The sequence below is a fragment of the Rhinatrema bivittatum genome, chromosome 9 (assembly GCF_901001135.1).
Source record: "Rhinatrema bivittatum chromosome 9, aRhiBiv1.1, whole genome shotgun sequence".
Lineage (NCBI taxonomy): Eukaryota > Metazoa > Chordata > Amphibia > Gymnophiona > Rhinatrematidae > Rhinatrema > Rhinatrema bivittatum.
The window spans coordinates 178858573-178874888 of record NC_042623.1 but is presented as its reverse complement, the minus strand read 5'-3'; the positions used below and the strand labels follow the sequence as shown (position 1 = coordinate 178874888).

Sequence of the window (16316 nt, the reverse complement as noted above, 5' to 3'; positions counted from 1 at the left end):
AATCCATATGGATGTTTTTCTGCCCTACCAGCAGATAGAGACAGAGAAAAAAAACTTCACTGTACTGTTGGCAGTTAAGCCATTGTGCCTGTGGTCTCTCCGTATTCTCTGTCTCCAGTAGATGGTAGGGGAGTCCGACCTGCAGTCTGTCTGCTGAAGGAAAATGGCTCCCTAGCGTGTTAGGTCTCTAAGCCATCCCCCTGGTGGTGTATGGTCGAGCAGGGGTGTGGCTTGGACCCATTTGGTGAGGAGGGTCTGATAGCTAGTGATGATTGTTCCCTCATTTCTTGTCCCTCTCTCCCTTCCTTGGATCCCTTCCTGGCCATGCATGGAAGTAATAAGGGGAAGTGTAGGGAATTAAATAAGCGTGTGGTTAAGAAGAATCGAGGTAGGTGGCTTACATATCAGTGATTAGTGATTCTGCTAGATCTACTCATGCAATTTATTATTCAATGGCTTACTGTAAGTAAACGTTCAGTTAGAGAAAAGGATGTTGAAATTATTGATACACTAATGCTTGTTAAACTTATGTTTATTACAAAGTCCTGGCACACTGATGTGGATGCTATTTTATTACAAAATGTGTCCCCCGGGTTATGTATATTTCCCCTGCACTTAGGTAGGCCAATCCGCACAAGTGGGTTATGCACCTCTACCAGCAGATGGAGATGGAGTAAAACTGACTCGCTGAGGTCACGGACATATAGCCCTGCCCCGACATCAGCCCGCCAGTATTATCCATCTCTAGTAGATGGTAGACATGCATCTCCCTACTGGGGATTGCTTGTAGTAATAAAAAGAAAGGAGAGAGGTTTCAGGGCACCGCTTGAGCTCCTAACCTGAGACCAAGTTTTGGTCCCACCCTCAGTGGATGACAGAGTGCTTGGCGGTGAAGGCTTGTGCTCTCTGCCCCCGTAGCTGAGCTCAGGTTTAAAAAAAAAAAAGGAATAGGGACGTTTCAGTCACCTCCCTTTTTACATTGCTGGCTCTTCTTCCCTCAGCGTTGGTGGCTCTGTCTCTTTACCCCCTTTCCCTCTCACTTCTCTGGGGAATTAGTGTAGAGCGGAGGCGGCTCAGTCTCAGCAGGTTGAGCAGCCTTTGGCTAGGCCCCATTCCTCAGGCTCAGTCCTGTCAGCCGCGTGATAGGCCATGGCAGCGGTTTTCCAGTGCGCAGGCATGAGCGTCTTGCTGTCCGTCAGTTTTCTGACATAAGCATGCACATAAGGCTGCAGCCTATATTTGTGCACGTATTTGCATACGGGGCTATTTTATGCTCATTTGACTGCGGCCTAGTTTTGAGCACTAGTGGTGGGTGTGCAGGAGGCTGTCTAGAGACCAGGATAGAAAGACTATGGTGCCAAGGACAAACAGTCTTAAGTTCCTGGCTCTCGGTGAGGCTTGCCATATAAGGGAAATCCAGCCATCACGTTCTCTTCACCTCTGTCAGCGCTGCTTGGATACTCATGGTGATTTGGCCACTTCGGATTTTGCCGATGTTGGGCCATCCACTTAGGAGGGAAAAGGGGCAAAAGGCGACACTGAAGATGCGTCCCCTTTCCCCTTGTTCCTAATGACAGAAACATCTCCGGCAGAAGGGTCTGAGAGTGTCTGTTTTGAGCCTGTGTGTCTCGTTTGGCTCCCTCTCCTTTTCCTGGGTGGAATTTTTCCAGGATCTGTCGACGTTACTGCAAGGGTGCCCAGCGGAGGTGAAGCAACCTACTAAAAAGAGTTCACATGCTCGGGGCTCCCATTTGTCAGCCACTGCGGGCAAATGCCACAGGGATGCTGTCCCTGGTGATGTTCCGGGGGATGTGGATCATGATACCTCGAATGACTCCTCTAGGAGACATTCTCCCTCTGTTTGAAAGGGTCTGAGTCCAAGGCATCCTGTTTCCTTCCCCTTCTGGAACCAATTCAAGAGTTGATTGACCTTTAATGGAGCGCCCTGGAGTCAAATTTTAAAGAGGAGGGCATGCTTTACTGGGTTTGTACCCCTTGTATCTGAAGGCAAGGGATCAGTTGTGATTTCCGAAGGTGGATGCCTGCTACCAAGTGAATCACCATTCCAGTGGAAGGAGGGGCAGCTATAAAAGATGCTCAGGAGAGAGGAGGATCGAGGCTGTCCTTAAGCAGACCTTTGAGGCCATGGCAATGAATTTCCAGATTGCTTCTTGCTCTTGCCTGGTGGCCTGGGCTGATTTTCATCTCTCAGGCGATGCAAGGAGCGGGGACTGATAGTGGAACGGCGATGGAACCAGGAGCCGTATTCTTAGTTGATGCGGGCTGTGACTTGGTGTGGATGGCTGCTAGAAGGGTGGCTTCTGTGATAGCAGCTAGACGCCAGTTGAGGCTGTGAAATTGATTGGTAGACACTATTTCCAAGTCCAGTCTCACAAAGTTACCCTTTAAGGGTTCCCTTTTGTTTGGCAGTGAGTTGGGAAAAAATGGCGAATAGCTGGGGGAGTCCAAGATTCCTCGTTTACCAGAGGACAAAAAGGCGGCATTGCGTCCTTTTGGGGAAAAGGATCGCTCCAGTGTTTCCCATCGGTTTCGTCCTTAAAGAGGAGCATAGTCTCGTCCCTATGGAAGATCTCAGTCCTTTTGGTCTAGGAAGTCTCATTAAGGATATGGGCTCTGGAACCAGTGCTGTCACTTTGGAACTTGCTATCTCAAGACTTCGATTTGCTTCAACTTATCAATGGAAGTATGTTCTGTGCTCCAGTGGTGTCTGTATGAAGTTTATCTGGGCAGGGGTGTACCCCTGCCCCTTCCGAACTGGCTGGTCCTCATGACAGACGCAAGCCTCCGGAAGAGGCCCTCTGTAACATAAATCCTCTGGAAGCCCATGCAGTCAGATTGGCATGTCTACAATTCAGCCAAATACTCCAGGGTCAAGCAGTCCGCTTAATGTCGGACAACGCAACAACTGTAGCCTAGTTCAACCACCAGGGTGGAACCAAAAGCCAGCAAGTGTCACAGGAGATAGATCTCCTTATGGAGTAGGCGGGAATACATCTACAGATTCTCAGCCTCCCCCATTGCAGGAAAAGACAACTTCAGAAGAAACTTTCTAAGCAAGGAGAGTCTGGATCCAGGAGAGTGGGTGTTGGGCTCTCCCATCCATTGACTGCTGACCGCATCTCACAGTGCGAAGGTTTCCTGATTCGTCAGTCGCCAAAGAGATCAGTTGTTCCTGAGGATTGACACTCATTCAGACCTGGCGGGAAGAGGAGTTGCTATACGCCTTCCCTCCGAGGCCCCTCCTAGGCAAGGTCATTCACAGAATTGAGCGCCACAGGGGATTTGTCCAACTAGTAGCTTCAGATTGGCCCAGGCATGTGTAGTAGGAAGTAGGGCAAGCCAGCTTTGCAGGCTACCATAGCTCGCTGGATTAAGGAGGTGGTCATAGGAGCGTATGTGGAAGCAGGAAAGCCATTACCCTTCAGGTTAAAGATCATTCCACTAGGGCTCAGGCAGTCTCATGGGTGGAAGCTAGAATGCAGTCTCCTGTCGACATCTGCCGAGCGGCAACATGGTCTTCCTTGCACACCTTCTCCAGGTTCTATCACCTGGACGTTCAGGCTCGGGAGGACGCAGCCTTTGCAAGGGTGGTGTTAACCCGGATTGCGGCCAGCCTCCCACCCCAATCGGGAGTAGCTTTTGTACATCCCATTGGTCCTGAGACCACCTGGCTACATGCTAGCAAATGGAGAAATTACTTACCTGATAATTTTGTTTTCCTTAGTGTAGACAGATGGACCATCCTGCCCACAGCTGCCCAAGAATGATGCCAAGGATTCGCCCATGGAGTGAATATCGATTCCAAGAGATTACGGGTAACCGTCATCCAGTCCCTAGATCAGGGCATCTATAATCTTATTTGGGGGTTCAGTGTTTGGTTGAGTATAGTTATGTTATCTGTTTTTAATCAAAAGGATTAGGCAGCTACAGGAGGACTTGAGACTTTTACCTGGTGAGCCAGAGTTGACAGCTTTACTCCGGTCCCCGGGTTCCCTTGACGTCATTGGGAGGGGCCCTGCCCATATAATCGGCGCTACTGCGGTGAGTGAGCCGCAGCTACAGGAGGACTTGAGACTTTTACCTGGTAAGCCAGTCGACAGCTTTACTCCGGTCCCTGGGTTCCCTTGACGTCATTGGGAGGGGCCCTGCCCATATAATCGGCGCTACTGTGGTGAGTGAGCCGCAGCTACAGGAGGACTTGAGACTTTTACCTGGTGAGCCAGAGTTGACAGCTTTACTCCGGTCCCCGGGTTCCCTTGACGTCATTGGGAGGGGCCCTGCCCATATAATCGGCGCTACTGCGGTGAGTGAGCCGCAGCTACAGGAGGACTTGAGACTTTTACCTGGTGAGCCAGAATCGACAGCTTTACTCCGGTCCCCGGGTTCCCTTGACGTCATTGGGAGGGGCCCTACCCATATAATCGGCGCGCCGAGCCACCAGCGACCCGCCAAAGCCGCGCGCGCCTAAGGGACGCGTGCGGCTTATTCCGGCTTTGTCCGGATTTGGACGGAGTTGAGACGGAGGAAGTCTAGGAAACTGTGGCTGCCAAAGATCCTAAGATAGTTATTTATCATGGAACAAGTATCTCATTAACCTAATTACTTTAAAGTATGCCGCACACCAAGGGGAAGGGCAGAGTAAGAGGAGAACCTTCGACTTCAACAACTCCGGCTCCACCTCAAGTTTCAATTGGGAACTTTTTTCCCATGTGTTGGTGCTATAACCGCCGGTGTGCTCCCAGGCGTAGGTGCGAATGCGGAGCAGGCACAAGCACCACTGGATTTTCTTTGAGCCCAGGAGAGCCTGAGATTCCTCTGCCACCTGGTCTTGAACAATCTCCGGTTCTGAGCATCGACAGCCGACTAAAACAGCCTGGGGAAGGTGTTTCTATCGGAGGGAATCCGGAGATGGAAAGAGCAAGACCAAAAATTAGGGGGAATACCGATGGGAAGTTCGGGGTCCCCCTAACCTCAACACCAACACGGCATGAGGAGAGGGCTGGTGTTCCCATCGGGAGAGAAAAACCCGGTCCTCAAGGAACAGTGAGTCCTTCTAACTCATTTGTGTTAGTCACAGCCTATTATGCTGGAAAACATTTGGTCCACCTTGATTGACTTGAAAGCAGTAATAGTGACTTTAAATACAACAGTTGTAGATACACAAAATCGTATGTTAAAAGTTGAACCAGTAATATTACAACAAGTTGAGAAAAATCAGAATTTGAGAATCGGTTCAATCAAATTGAAAAAGTTCAGACAGGCTGCAGTGCCATTTCCTCTTTGCACCGGAGGAGTCCGGAGGTGAATTACCTGTGACTTTGTTGCATTGCTTACGCCCACAAGATCGGCGTCTTTGGAGCTCTGAGCCGCAGCAGCTTCATTTCTTTTCAACCAGAGGAGACCGGAGGAGAATTTCCTGAAACACAGCTGTTTGTGAGGTCAGGATGTCGGGGGTGGAGCCGGGCTCACGCCCATAAGATCGGCGTTTCAGTGCCCAGAGTTGCTGCAGTGCCATTTCCTCTTTGCACCGGAGGAGTCCGGAGGTGAATTACCTGTGACTTTGTTGCATTGCTTACGCCCACAAGATCGGTGTCTTTGGAGCTCTGAGCCGCAGCAGCTTCATTTTCTTTTCAACCGGAGGAGAATTTCCTGAAACACAGCTGTTTGTGAGGTCAGGATGTCCTCACAAACACTGGGCACTGAAACTCGGCGTTTCAGTGCCCAGAGTTGCTGCAGTGCCATTTCCTCTTTGCACCGGAGGAGTCCGGAGGTGAATTACCTGTGACTTTGTTGCATTGCTTACGCCCACAAGATCGGTGTCTTTGGAGCTCTGAGCCGCAGCAGCTTCATTTTCTTTTCAACCGGAGGAGAATTTCCTGAAACACAGCTGTTCGTGAGGTCAGGATGTCGGGGGTGGAGCCGGGCTCACGCCCATAAGATCGGCGTGGTACCGGCGCACCGCCAAAGCCGCGCACGCCTAAGGGGCGCGCGTGGCTTTGCTCGGCTTAGCTCGGCGTGCTTGGCCTTGCTAGGAGCTTTGACTGATTGTTGGTTTCACTGCAGCCACAAGTATATGAGAGAGATGAAACTAAAGAATTTGTTCGTGGTGAAGATCCTAAATAACAGTTTCTTCAAGACGTGAGTCTAAGACTTTATTTCTTTTAATATTTAGGATTGTATTTTGCCCACGGCCAAACTCCCTTCTTTGTTATGCCACACACAAAGAGGAAGGCTAGGCTTCGGGACTTGTCTTCAACACCATTATTAGATAATCAACCTAAAATCAAGGACTGCTTCACAAAAACTCCCATAGAAGCTCCAGGAGATGTCTCTGATGGAACCGACCAAGAGCAGGGAGCGATCCATCTGACCCAAGAGTTATCATTAACCCCTGGAGCGCCAGAAACACCTGACCCACCATCTGGCAATAAAGCTGGGATCTCCTATCTAGAAGATCCCCAAACAAAATTAGATTTTTTCATCTGCCTTAGTGCAAGATTTTGATGGGAGTACAAGTACCTCCTTGAATGCTCCAGAAATGGACGTCAAGGAAGGGAATGGGACTCCAATTCATCAAATTGCTGCTGGATTGGTACCAATAGAGGAAGGAATTGGGGATACCCAAATAGGAGGAATAACTGAAGTTACAGTAATTACACCAAGAGGATTCTCACTTGAAGAAATTGGGACAATGCTAGTGACATTACAGAAATCTATTAATAATATTGCTAATACTTTGAAAGAAGTATTAAATAAGAATACAGAGGAGATCACGTGATGTGGTGAGCGGAGGCGGTTGTGTGCAGGAGAGCTCCGGGTGCCCCGATCCGTTTTGCTTATAGTCTGCTAATAATTCGGCACAAAAACTCCTCCCAGTAAGCGTTTCTTGTCTACAAAGCTCTTCTATGTCTATAACTACTTATATGCAGCGCTCACCTGCGGGTATGCCGATAAGATCAGGGAGACGAGACAAGGACAAGGCAAGTGCTGGGGATCCTAAAATGGCGGCGGCTCCGACGACCCCTGCGGCGAAAGGCCCTGAGCCGGATCTCACGGAAAACTTTAAAGCGATCTTGATGGAGGCACTAGATTCCAGACTTGGGGCCATTTCTACTCAGCGGATGTGAGATCCGTTCTGGACGAAATAAACCCACGTTTTGACCGCCTGGAGGGCCGAGTGAACCTCGTGGAGGATGACACCCTTGCGCTCACGGGTAAAATCGCAACCTTGGAAAAACTTGTGGAAGCGCACTCCTCCAAACTTGAGGATTTGGAAAATAGGGCCAGAAGGTCCAATATTAGAGTAATGGGTCTGCCGGAATCCCTAGTAGAAAGCAATTTGGGTTCCTTTCTGGAGAGCTGGCTCCCTGAGGCCCTCCACATCCCGGAGCTCGCATCCTCCTTTCGAGTGGAAAGAGCGCACAGACTGGGCCAACGCAAGGACGGGGATAACAGACCGAGGATGGTAATACTAAAAGTATTAAACTTTGCTCACAAGCAAATCTTGCTGCAAGCATATCGTAAAATTCCGGACTTAGCTTATGAGGGTGCTAAGATTCGTTTGTTCCAAGATTACTCAGCGAAAGTTTCTGGGCTCAGGAGGAGTTTCTCCCCCATCTGCTCCACTCTATTTGAAAAACAAATCAGATTCACCCTTCAGTTCCCAGCCCGATTAAAAATTTGGCATGAGAATAAGATCTCCTTCTTCGAGTCACCGGAGGAAGCTCAGAAATTTTTGACAACGAACCTGCAAAAGTGAGGTAAAGAAAACGGCGGACATTTTGGAGGTTCGACGGTGAACTATCAGGTCTATTTTCCTCCTTGCAATTCGGCAGGCTGAGTTTTGAAGAGGGGCTGATAGAGGTACAGTGCCTTCACTTAAAGAATATTTTGGACTGTATCGATGGGACTCATCTTGTGGAGCGGGAAGGCTGGCAGAGGCGAGCAGTCATATCAGATACATCGGTCTCCTGGAATAGCTGAGCGGGAACATCAAGGCTTTAATTTGCAACCGTTTGTTTTGTGCTTTCCCTCATTGCTTCTCATTTTTATCTTCTATCATTATTTGGTGGGGCAAATCTGTCGGAAAGATAGTCTTTTCATTTTTATTTTTCATGATGCCTATGCTGCTAGGCGCTGTTCTATGGAGAGCTTATGAGACACTCGCACTTGTTTTCCTCATTTTTAGGAGAAACTGACGCTATCCGGGCTCCCTTAACTTTTGTTTTTTGACAAATAGTCTGTTTCCTTTTATTTTATCATGATGCCTAAGATGCTTGGCGCCGTATTATGGAGAGCCTTTGAGACACTAGCAATTGTTTTCCTCATTTTTTTTTTTTAGGGGAAACTGTCGTTAACCGGGCTCTCCTTACTTTTGTTCTTTACTTTTGTTCTTTATTGCTATTAATGATCTACGGTACATAATTTTATACCCCTTTCTTCTTACTGTCGGCGGGGAGGGGGGTGGGAAAGGGGCACCTGCGCACATGTAAAAGTGATCTCTTCCCCATTTTCTAGGGGATATAAATATGAGGTACACTTCTTCCCCGAGGTTTGGGGACGTAGTAAGGACTGTTGAGTGTTGTTTTGGTTGTTGGGGGTTTTATGGGGGTGTGAGAGGGGGAGGTGCAGGGAAGGGAGGGGAGACGAGGAAGGGGAGGGAAGGGAAAGGGGGATTCTGTGTGAGATTTCTCTTTTTCTGTTCAACAATTGTTTCGAATTATGTGGGTGAAGAGAATGGGAGACGGGGGGGCATGTCTAACTTTCATATGTATGGTTCAGAATGGGTTTCTTTCAGGGTCTTTCTCTTTTGGATACAGGGTTGTGGGGAATTCACATGTTTCTTTGGTTTGTGGGCACAGGGGGAGCTTCTGGACTACAGACGTAATGGTATGGTTTTCCTCCCTGCCCCAGGGCCAATAACCCTGCCTGATGATGGATAAAACCAGAATAATCTCCTGGAATGTAAATGGGCTGGGATCCCCGGTCAAGCGATATAAAATACTCCAACAACTTAAGTCGCACAAGCCAACCATTGCCTGTGTCCAGGAGACTCACCTCACGGCCATAGAGAGCGGTAAACTCAAGAGAGACTGGGTGGGAGAATGTTATTATAATCCTGCACTGGGAAAAAAAGGTGGAGTTGCCATACTAGTCAATAAAACTGCTTCTTTCACAGCCTCTAACATAGTGAAGGATGAGGAGGGCAGATTCCTCTTGGTGACTGGTATTCTTAATGGCCAGGAGGTATCTGTGTGCAGCATATATGCACCTAATGCTTACTCACACATTTTTTTTACCTTTGTTCTAGGGCAGCTTGTTGAACATGCAAAGGGTTACGTGCTTGTGGCTGGAGATTTTAATCTACCGGCTGATCCGAGCATAGATAAAACACCCCAAGGGTCTGTGGTCCCTAGTCGACGGGGGAAGGGAGTTCCTTTCCTGTGTTCGGAGTTCTCTCTCTTGGATGTTTGGCGCACGCTTCATCCGACAGAGAGAGACTATACGCATATTTCCCGGGCGCACGCCTCCCTCTCCCGTATCGATTACATACTCACACCTAGAGATGGGCTTCATTTGGTAACAGATGCAGGCATTGGTTCGCAGGGGATGTCGGATCATGCAATGATATGGGTGGATATCTGTTTTCATGTCTGTGATAGGGGTGAGAGGATGTGGAGATTCCCTGGGTTTCTCAGCTCTGATTTACCCTTTAAGTCTTTTTTGCATAAGAAATGGACGGAGTTTGCCCACAATAATAGTCAACACACAACGAACCCGGAGTTATTTTGGGAAACGGCGAAAGCCGTTCTAAGGGGTGAGATCATTTCGTTTGTGGCAGCACGTTCAAAGAATATCAGCAAGCGGATTTTGGAACTTGAAACTAAATTGGGTACTCTAAAACGGGATTTTGTCTCCAGCCCTAGTCCCACGAACCAAAAAGCCTATTTCGCGGTTCTACGGGATTTGAATAATGTATTACATCAGAGGGCACAGAGGGCATTTCAGGTGGCGGAGCAGAATTTTTTTCGCTTTGGCAATAAAGCGGGGAAACATTTAGCCAATCTCGTACGGGCCCACAGGGGAAAGACCTTCATACCGGCCATGAGAACGAGATCAGGCACTAAGGTTACTACCCGCACAGATATCTGTGAAGTATTTCGCCAGTTTTATGAACAGTTATACACTGATGATGTGAAGGGGGGGGGCGAGAGAAGAAGACTCATTCTTTGAGGGTCTTCACTTACCCAGTTTGACTAAGGCTCAATCATTGTTCCTCAATAGACCCCTTTTACCCTTAGAGGTTTTAACTGCTATTTCCACAAGTAAAATGGGGAAGGCGCCTGGCCCGGATGGCTTTTCTTTTGACTTTTATAAGATTTTACAACACCACCTTGCTAACCATCTGACGGATTTTTTCAATGATGCTATCACTAAAGGGGGGTTCCCTAGTCTTTTTAACACTGCATACATTACCGTCCTCCACAAACCTGGTAAAGACCCGCTCTACCCTGCTTCTTTCCGCCCAATATCACTGTTAAACTGTGACTTAAAGTTATTGGCGAAAATCCTTGCCAATAGATTAAATTTGGTGCTGCCACACCTCATCTCGGAACATCAGGTTGGGTTCGTTAAAAATCGGCCAGCATGTACACATATCATAAAATTGTTGACCGCAATGGCATCCTCCCTAGCTCAAAGTACACCTGCTTTGGTGATAGGTCTAGATTCAGAAAAGGCCTTTGATCGTGTTTCTTGGCCGTACCTTTTTTCGGTCCTGCAAAGGTATGGTTTTGAGGGAAATTTTTTGGCCTACCTACATATGTTATATGCTCAACCCAAATCCCACATCACAGCCAATGGCTCTAAATCAGGGGCGGTGCTCATTCAGAGAGGAGTAAGGCAGGGATGCCCCCTCTCCCCACTTTTGTACATCTTGGCTATTGATCCCCTTCTTAGAAAAATTGCTTCCTCCTCGCTCATACGCGGGTATGGGAAGGACCCTCAGGTGTTCTCCATAGCCGCCTTTGCGGATGATATCTTAATTTATCTCACGAACCCACAACAGGCTTTAAAACCCCCTGTTGAGTATATTGGAGACCTACGGCGACTTCGCCGGATTAAGGATCAACAAAGATAAATCCGAGGCCCTAGATATTGGGAGTCGAGTTCGACCAAATTGGCAGGGCCCCTTCCCTCTCAAATGGGTGTCCACTACCATGAAATACCTGGGTTTACGGATCCCTTCCGAGGTGCGGGATTTTCATAGATTTAATATAGACCCACTTATGGAGAAGACGTCATTATTGTTAAAAAAATGGCAGGGGCTTCCTTTGTCCATCTCTGGACGCATTCAACTTATTAAAATGATGATCCTTCCTCGATGGCTTTATGTTCTGCAGATGTCCCCTCTCTGGTTATTGGGTAAGGAATGTAAGGGGATCAACGCTTTATTTAGGAAGTTTATCTGGAATGGACGTAGAGCCCGTCTTTCCTTGACAATTCTTACACAGCCTCTCCACAAAGGGGGCCTGGGATGCCCGAATCTGCGTAGATACAACCTTGCATGTATCCTACGCCATGTAAAAGATATATTGGGGGACACGTCCCATTATACTCCCCTACGGCTTCTCTGCGCGTGGTGGGATCAGCAAACTTTAAACCCCTTACTCCAACTCCCTAGAGCACGATTACCAATAGGGCTCGGGACACAACCTCTTCTAAGGGCCTGTCGACAAGCTTGGGCTTATTTATGCACGCAGGCACAGCTACCCTCGAGGCTCACTCTCCTTTTACCGATCTGTGGTAACCCTTTGTTCCAGCCGGCAATGGTTGCCTCCACCTTCCACAAATGGAAGGAGAAAGGATTGTTATGGCTCTACCAATGTGTTTCTATGGAAGAGAACCAACTTCATTCTTTCCCTGACTTGCAACAATTATTTAACTTATCCCCTTCAGACCATTTTGCTTATAGGCAGCTTCGAGGTTTCAGTCAGGCGCACAAGACGCTAATGGGGGGATCTGCCCAACTCGGGGTGGTACATAAGGTTCTCCCGGTGCATAAACCCCAAAAGATAGCTGTTGCCGCATTTACTCGATCCTTGTTATTGCATTTCCCGATAGACACCACATCTCAGAGTTGGCAGCAGTGGTCCAAGTGGCCTGAGTTCACTCTCACTAGTCAGGAATTTGTGAAATGTTTCGAGCGGCTTCATGACTGGTCAGGGAGTGTCTTATACAGGGAGATTCAGTTTAAGTTCCTACGACGTTATTATGTAGCATCAGATAGGGCTTATTTAGCTCGTATAACGGACTCGTCTGCCTGCCCGAAGTGTAAAATGGACACAGGAACCTATGTTCATCAGTTCTGGACTTGTAGTGTGATCTCTCTTTTTTGGAGGGAGCTGATTGCAACCTGCAGTTCACTGCTCTCATTGGACCTACCTGCTGACCCACTGCTTTGGTTATTTGGGGTAGACAGAAATAGTATCCCGGGTTTGGGAAAATCAGGGTTGCAGTTCGTTCGTAGAGCGAGTCTGACGGGTAAGAAGGCCATCCTAGCCTGTTGGATATCGGAAGAGGCCCCACAACACGAACGGTGGTTCAAGATTCTGATCAAATTGTTCACATTAGAACATGTCTGTGCACAAGAGACCTCGGCCACACAGCTGAAGCTTTTGGGAAATGTTTGGCATCCTCTGGAGACATACTTAAGGCCCTCCATAATCACCTGAGGGGGAGCCGGGCACCTGAGTGTCTTCAGTTTTGGGTTTGTGGGAGAGGGGGGCTGTGGGTTCTTTCTTCTTTTCTTCATTAATCTGCCTAACGCTCTACATAATGACATGCCCAATCCCCAAGGTCTTTGTGTATGGGACAGTCACACTCTCACATCACTTGGTACTCACACAGGTCCTCACGGGTGGGAGGGAAGGAAAAAGGGGGGGGAGGTGGGAGGGGGGGAGGGGAGAAGTTTACGGGAACAGTTAACGGGGTGTTCTGTTGTTCTGTGGTTCTGTTAGGTGTGGATGAGTTCAAAGGCCTCACGGGGATCTGCTGGGAAACGGGGTCTGTTTGGCCTGGCTGAATAGCCCAGAATGGGGGTTTTCTCATGAACCTTTACTAGTCCTCAGAGTTACCCTAACTCATGTTTTGATGATTGTTTCTAAATCTCTCTCTTTTAATTCACAGTAGCCAGAAGCCTCGGATAATAGGGGGATTTACCGGGGATTCTGTTGTCTTCTGTAATTGGGGTCGATTTCATGTAAAGGCTGTACACCTGTGAATCATTGTATGTTCTGTTTTCTGTTCTTTAAAACTCAATAAAAACAAGTTACAAAAAAAATAAGAATACAATATTTCAGGATAAAATCGAAAAAGTAGAGGAAAGGGTGAAGGAATTGGATAAAGTTCAATTCAATTTAATCAAGTCAGACAAAATTTATAGTAATAAATTGGAAATGATAGAAAATCAAATAAGGCAGAACAATCTAAGGATACTTAATTTTCCCAGAACACATTTAATTTCTGCACATGACTTGTTTAAAAGTTATCTGGTAAATATACTAGGTTATAGCAATGAAACTTTACCTGTAATTGATAAGATCTATTATATATCGCAGAATCAGAAAACTGATAAACCAAATCAGGAAAATGTAGTTCAGGAAAATTTAAACCTTTCTGACTTGGAGAAATCTTTCGAAATGAATATAAATCTTAGAGCCACCCTTATTGTACAACTCTCCTTCCTATCTGAAAAAGAATCTTTAATGAGATTTTATTTTAGAAAACAGAATAGTAAGTTCTATGGACAGAATATAAGAATTTTCCCCGATATCTCAAGGGAGACACAGCTTAGGAGGAAGGAATTTTTAACAATGAAAGGGCTGTCTCAACAAAAAGGGGTTAAATTTATATTAAGATTTCCCTGTCGCTGCGTTGCCTCATATCAAGAGAGGAAATATATTTTTAATCAACCAGCTCAGTTGAAATCCTATTTGGATTCCCTAGCCTAATAAGTTTCTATTAGGACTGGAAAAGAGAAGGGAGGGAGAAAGGACAAAGATTGAATATTCTATTTTCTTTAAATGATACTGCTCTCTGGAGGTTTCAAAATCTCTCCATATTCTTGATTTACCTGTTTCTATTTCTTATTATCTTTTTTACGGAACTTGGTATGTTTTTCTTTATATTTATATAGAGATGTATAAGATTGGTTTTTTTGTTCCGTGATCTTCTGTATATTGAAGTGAAAATACTCAATAAACAAATAATTAAAAAAAAAAGAAAAAGTTCAGACAGGGCTGATTCAGGGAGAAATGGCAAATAACAAGAAAATAGAATTTTTAGAGAACCATTTAAGATATAACAACTTGAGAATTCTTAATTTTCCTAACGTGAAGTTTATATCTCCATATGAGCAATATAAGAAATTCATGATTGAGAATTTAATGTTAACTGTGGGTGAGCTACCAGTTATTGATAAAATATTCTTTATATCATTGGGAAAAAGAAATGAAAATACTCAACAAAACTTTCAACAACAAAATGAAATGAATAATATCACTGCCTTCCTTGAACAATCTATGTCTGAACAAGTTGAATCCCGAGGTACATTATGTGTAAAATTTAGAAATGGAGACCAGAGGGATAGGATTCTCAAGTTGTCTTTGAAGTATAAAGAAAAATTGTATTTGGGTCAAAAAACTTGGACCTTTCCTGATATAACAAGATCCACTCAGATTCGTAGGAGAAGTTTTCTCCAAATGAATCAAGAAGTAAAAACTTTAGGTGCTCAATGTACTATTTATTATCCTAGTAAATGTGTTGTAAAGTTTCAGCAAGAGAGGTTTGTGTTTCTAGAACCTAGCTAGTTAAGGAAATTTCTTGATGCCAGATTACCTGTACTGAATCCTAGTCTCAGCAATGTATAAATAGGCACCACCTGTTTTCCACATAATTATTTTTAACTAATTTTGCTCAATTATCACCTATCTCGGATCTTTATTGCTTTATAACAGGGAAGTTTCCTTTGTTTATGGGAAATATGGTTAAATGAGTTACTTTTTATATATTGTTTATGCTGTATTGACTACAACCTTTTATTTTCCCTATTATTTGATAATTTACCTGTACCTAATTATTAGACAAGCGGAAGATGCTGTCTTTTTGTTTAAAATTTCATAAATAAATAATAATAAAAAAAAATAAATCGAAAGGATTGAGAAGCATACTGCCTGCCTGGTCTATATCTCTTGTTTGCTGGGCTGATAAAATTCACATCCCTTACCTTCTGGCTCCTATTAGGCTTGGGATCTCCCAAATCCTTCATCAACTGAGCTAGGTCCTCGCTGAAGAGTACTTTCCCCTTGAAAGGAAGTTTATTCAGCAGGTCTTTCACCAAGAATCCACCACAAAGTCTCCTAGTAGAAATCGATGAGGCAACTAAGGAAGATCAAATCCTGATAAGATCATGGACGGCATCTGCCATGAAGGCTGCAGCTTTTAGGCAGGCAACGTCGACCTCTTTGGGAAGTTGTTGGACTCTGCACAGAAGAGCTCAGGCCACCATGCCATCACAGATTGCTAGCTGCACTGACAATGCAGAAGAATTAAATGTTTTAAGAGGAATCTCAATCTTCTTATTTTGGGAGTCCTTAAGAAAAGTGCCACCTTCTACAGGAATAGTTGTTCTCAGCACATCCCCCATGGGTGTCAGGAATGGGCTCCTGTGGCAGCGCTTACCAAAACTTACTTCAGCCCAGAACCTGGAGCGAAGGGGGGAAATCTTAGCAGACTTACAGAATCCTCCCCTTAGGACTGAAAGAAAAGGCAGTGGAGAGGATAACAGGTTAACCTGTCTGGTCAGCAATGGTTGTAATATTCACTGTTACGGAAGCCCATGATTATCTGACTTGTTCAGTAGTGATGTTGTAACACCTTCTCATCCATGTGCATAGTATTGGTTGGCTGGATATTCCAGAAAATAAAGCTGCAGTTGTTCTTGGAATGTGATATAATGTGTCAGTCTCCATTGGGGAAGGCCGGGATGCGTTGACGCGCAAAATTGGCAAAACTCTATCCCCCCTTCCCGCGCCTCGCGCATATGCGAGTGTGGATTACAAAATCTGGTGCACATGGCCCAACAATTTTATAACATGCGCGCACCGGCGCACACGCACAGCTTTCAAAATCTACCCCTTAGTCTTTTGTGTGATCTTTTTCCTGTTGGACTCTATATCCTCTCAAAAGAAAAATGTGTGGCATAAATTATACTGGACAATAACATGTTGAATTGT

At 45.9% G+C, this 16316-nt stretch overlaps 1 protein-coding gene across 12 annotated transcripts in view; it reads left to right on the top strand.

The window, feature by feature from the left end:
* Positions 1–16316, top strand: part of EIF4G1 (eukaryotic translation initiation factor 4 gamma 1) — a 344774-nt gene that overhangs the window by 305642 nt on the left and 22816 nt on the right. The window lies entirely within an intron of this gene.